The following is a 5263-nucleotide window of genomic DNA, read 5'->3' on the forward strand; positions in this document are numbered from 1 at the left end:
AACCAAATCTGGTTCCTCAACCACTGAACCGTCTTTCCAGTCTCCTCTCATCCCTCCTCCACTTTTTTGAGATAGGATCTCATTATGTAGCTATGGCTGGCTTGTAACTCACTCTGTAGACCAGGCTGGAGTGGAACCACAGAGACCTGCCTGCATCTGCCTCCCAAGTGCTGGGATTAAAGGTCTGTGCTACCATCTCCCAGCTCTTGTTCATTTGTTTGTTTGTTTGTTTTGTTTTTTTAAGAAAAAGGATTCAGTGGCACAGAATTTTCAAAACCACCAAATAGCGTCCTCAGACTCCTTGTCTCTGAGGCAACCTAGATGGGTGGTTGCTTGGCAACCACATTTGTTAGAGATAAAAACCTCAGAACCACAACAAAGGAAAAGCTGAAACCTGTGTCCTGTTAGGGGTTTACCTAGTAAAATAAAGCCCTGGTTCTGCCTCTGAGAGGATACCAGATCTCCAAAAGGAGGACCCAACCAGGTCTCTGCTCAGGACAGGGTGTGGGGGACCTTTAGGATTTTGTCTGTACTTGGCTAGACTCATGTAGGTGTGTCCAGAGGTTGGATCTCCTTATGCTAAAGTGAAGTCTGAATGCTGTGTGGGCCTGAACTCTCACAACAACCAGGATTCGTAGCATACTCTAGTTTCAAATCTAAGGCGTATTCATTCTTGTTGTTTTTTGTTTGTTTTTTCAAGACCACACTTTCTCTGTGTAGCACTCTGGCTATCCTGGCACTCGCTCTGTAGATCAGGCTAGCCTAGAACTCTGAGATCCGCTTGCCGCTGCCTCCTTGAATGCTGGGTCTAAAGGCGCACACAAAACAAAGCATAAACTCCCTGTGCTCTGAAGCATGGGTAAGGAGGGTTGCATGCTGCGTTCTGGAAGAATACTGGCAGACACCTCGGATTCATTTTGAGTTAGATTGTGAATTACTTTTGGGTGGTTTGGTTGTGGGTTCAGACGCCTTTTGCTTTGGCTATATTTTTCACCCCAAATGAGTTACACGATCCCATGTGCAGTCACAGTTCACAGTTTAAGAAGCTGGTCTGAGCCATGTGGTAGTAGCCTGAGCCTTTCATCCCAGCACAGGGGAGGCAGAGGCAGGTGGATCTCTGTGAATTAAGAGGCCAGCCTGGTCTACAAATCGAGTTTAGGACGGTCAAGGCTTGCTACACAGAGAAACCCCTGTCTCAAAAAAGTAAATAAATAAACAAACAAAAACAAAAACAAGTGCACTGCTCTTGTACCCATGTTGGGCAGTTCTCAGCCAGCCTCTCTAACTCCAGCTTTGGAGGGAATTCAATACCCCTTTGTGGCTTCCTTGGGCACCTGCATTCATGTGTAAGAATAATAAAAATAAATATTTTTAAAAGGAGTGGGGCCGTAGAGAAGGCTCGGTCATTAAGAGCACTTGGTGCTTTTATAGAGGGCCAGGATTCAGTTCCCAGCACCCACATCAGGCAGCTCACAGTGGCCATTAACTCAAATTCCAGGGGCTCCAGTGCGAATTTCTGGCCCTCACATGTGTGTTTATTATACATGGTTGATTAGAGAGCCAGGGTGACTGCATACAGCTGAACAAGGAGGCAGTTTGGCTCCTCTTGGTTGGAGCAGTCTCTGCAGGGGAGCAGACTTCAGGACTGTCCTGGCTGGTTTTGCATGTCAACTTGACACAAGCTAGAGTCAGCACAGAGAAAGGAGTCTCAACTGAGGAAATCCCTCTATGAGATCCAGCTGTAGGATATTTTCTCAATTGGTGACCAGAGGGGGAGGGGCCAGCCTATTGTGGATGGAGCCACCCCTGAGCTGATAGTCCTGGGTTCTATAAGAAGGCAGGCTGAGCAAGCTACGGGGAGCAGGCCAGTAAGCAGCATCCCTCCATGGGCTCAGAGTCAGTTTTGGTCACCAGGTTCCAGTCCTGCTTGAGTTCCTGTACTGACTTCTTCCAATGATGGACTATGGTAAGCCAAATAAACCCTTTTCTTTTTTTTTTTTCGAGACAGGGTTTCTCTGTATAGCTCTGGCTGTCCTGGAACTCACTTTGTACACCAGGCTAGCCTAGAACTCAGAAATCCATCTGCCTCTGCTGGGATTAAAGGTGTGTGCCATCACGCCAGGTTAACCCTTTTCTTTCCAACTTGCTTTTTGGTCATAGAGCTTTGTCGAAGCAATAGAAACCTTAAGACAAGGAAATAAACATGTGGGAGGGGAAGAAAGCTATGCTGGACATTTTCAGTACACACCGAACATTCACACTCAGACCAGGGGAAGGCTTTGCACACTTGGGGTCCCTCTGAGTCTCACCTGGGAAAGGCTTTGTCAATCTCGTGGGGGCAGAGGCACGCCCACATCAACAATACACATTCAAATCACTCCTTGCAAAAGAGAAGGAGAGAGCAAGTTTCCTTTTTTTTTTTTTTTTTTTTTTCTAACAGCTATTTCTTCTCTTCTCCTTTTTTTGAGACAGGGTTTCTCTGTGTAGCCCTGGCTGTCCTGGAACTCACTCTGTAGACCAGGCTGGCCTTGAGCTCAGAAATCTGCCTGTCTCTGTCTCCCAAAAGTTTCCTTTATTATAAGAGTATAACATAGCCAGGCGGTGGTGGCGCACACCTTTAATCCCAGCACTTGGGAGGCAGAGGCAGAGGCAGAGGCAGAGGCAGAGGCAGAGGCAGAGGCAGAGGCAGAGGCAGAGGCAGAGGCAGAGAGGCAGAGAGGCAGAGAGGCAGAGAGGCAGAGAGGCAGAGAGGCAGAGAGAGGCAGAGAGGCAGAGGCGCAGGCGGATTTCTGAGTTTGAGGCCAGCCTGGTCTATAAAAGCCAGGGCCATACAGAGAAACCCTGTCTCGAAAAACAAAGAAAGAAAAAAATTATTGTTAATTTGCTTGTTTATTTTGGGACAAGAGCTCACTATATAGATCAGGCTATCTCCAAGTGTGCAGCGATTCTTTTGCATTGCTGCAGTTTTATTTGTTTTTTGAGACAAGATCCTCAACCTGGTGCAGACTAGCCATGGTACAATGTATAGAAAAGAAAACGTAAGGTAAGTATGGTATTATATTGCATGCCTATGATCCCAACACTTAGCATGTAGGAGTGAGAGAAATGAGTTCAAGGCCAGCCTGAGTTACCTGAGATCCTGTTTCAAACCAACCAACCAACCTACCAACAAACCAACAAACAAAAGAACTGAGGGGATGGCTTTAGTGCAGGCACAAGTTCAAATCCCAGCACCCACCTCAAATGCCAGCAATGGTGGAAGTGGAGACAACCTTACCCAATCAGTGAGTTCCAAGTTAGGTGAGAGACTCTGCCTCAAAAGATGAGGCAGTGAAGGATGACGTCCGACAGCTGACCCTGGTCTCTGCACATACACGAAGTTAGAGGAAGAAAATTCATGGTAAGTTGTATTAGTGTCTTCTCTATTTCTGTGATGAAGCATCGCCACCGTGGCAGTCTATAGAAGGAAGGGTTTCCGTGCATTTACAGTTCCAGAGTCCATGCTGGCAGTGGGTTTCACCTCTAGAACCAGCAGCAACAAAACAGAACTGGGAAGGGCAAGTGAACCCTTACCAGGCACTTTTCTATTTGTGATAAGGCACCAAGACCAAGCCAACACATAGACAAGTTTATTTGGGGCTTACAGTCTCAGAGGGTTCTTTCAAATCTACTACTATCATGGTGGTGAGCATGGCAGCAGGTAGGTCTGCATGGTGAAGGCAGAGTAGCTGGAAACTCACATCTTAGTACATAAGCAAGCACAAGGAAGATGAGGATGATTGAGAATGCAATGGGTTTTTGAAGCCTCAAAGCTCTTTGCTAGTGAGACATCCCCCTCCAACAAAGCTGCACCTCCAATCCTTCCCAAACAGTTTCACCAATGCGCAAGAGGCAAGTTTTCCATTCCAGGCTCCTATAGGCTTGTGGCAAATGCATTTAGTCCGACTTTGAAAATTTTTAATAGTCTTTCAGTCTCAACAGAGTTTGAAAGTCCAAAGGCTCTTTGGAGACTCAAGCTAATCTCTTAATTGTAACCCCCTATTAAAAAAAAAAAGTGAAGGCTGGGCATGGTGGCACACGCCTTTAATCCCAAGACTCGGGAGGCAGAGGCAGGTAGATTTCTGAGTTCGAGGCCAGCCTGGTCTACAGAGTAAGTTCCAGGGCAGCCAAGGCTACATAGAGAAACCCTGTCTCGAAAAACCAAAAAAAAAAAAAAAAAAAAAAAAAAAAAGTGAAAATCACATACTTTTCATCCTACTGTGGTGCAGAATATAAATTACCATTCAACAAGGGAGGAAGGGGATTTAGTGAGAAAAAACTGGTCTAAAGCAAGACTGAGACCCAGCAGGACATTCTCCAAGTCTTGTAGCCCATGTCTGCTGTCAAAGTGTGTATATGGCTCTGCCCTTCACTTTCTGCAGAATGAAGCATACCTCCCCTGGTTTAGTCCCACTTGCCGGTGTTCTCCTTGGCAGATATGTCATGGCTCTGGCACCCCTAACACAATCCAAGCTTTACTGTGACAGCTTCATGCAATGGCCTCAGAGCCCCTATGCAGTGACACCCCACCCCCACCCCTGCCACATGCCTGGCCTCAGTGGCTCCCCTTAACATTGGAAGAAGATTCTACAACCTCTTTACTTCAGTATCCTTCATGACTCTAAAGCTGGAACCCTATGGCCAACCTTACCAAGTTTGACTGCCCACTTGGTGTGAAACCAGGCCTTGAATAATAATTGAATATTTGCATAAACTTTGTTTTGTTGCTTTTTAGGAACAGAAAATTCCTATAGGAGCAGAAAAGGCTTTTCTCTTTCCAACTTGGCAAGACTAGCAATGTGGGGTTTTTTTTTCCCCCTAAGGGTATCAATCTCCTTATTCCACTTCATATCAGGCCTCTTCTTATCTCTGTCAGCACAGGCCTTGTCTCCGATATTACATTTCCTGGTGCCCTTTTTCTTCTCAAACTGTACATTTTATATTGTTTTTTGCCCCACTTGCTCTTTCTCATTGTAGAACCGCAGAAGAGTGATCACTAATAACAACACTACGAAGTCAATATTAGGCTTCTTGAGATCTCCTCTGCCAAGGAAAATAGTCCCTTACTTTTCAGTTTAGCTTGAGGGAGATTCTGAAGACAGGAAGAGCTAGGCAGTAGTGATGCACGCCTTTAATCCCAGAACTTGGGAGGCAGAGGCAGGCAGATTTCTGAGTTCGAGGTCAGCCTGCTCTACAGAGTGAGTTCGAGGACAACCAGGGCTAT

This window comes from Mus pahari, chromosome 17 (assembly GCF_900095145.1).
Source record: "Mus pahari chromosome 17, PAHARI_EIJ_v1.1, whole genome shotgun sequence".
Lineage (NCBI taxonomy): Eukaryota > Metazoa > Chordata > Mammalia > Rodentia > Muridae > Mus > Mus pahari.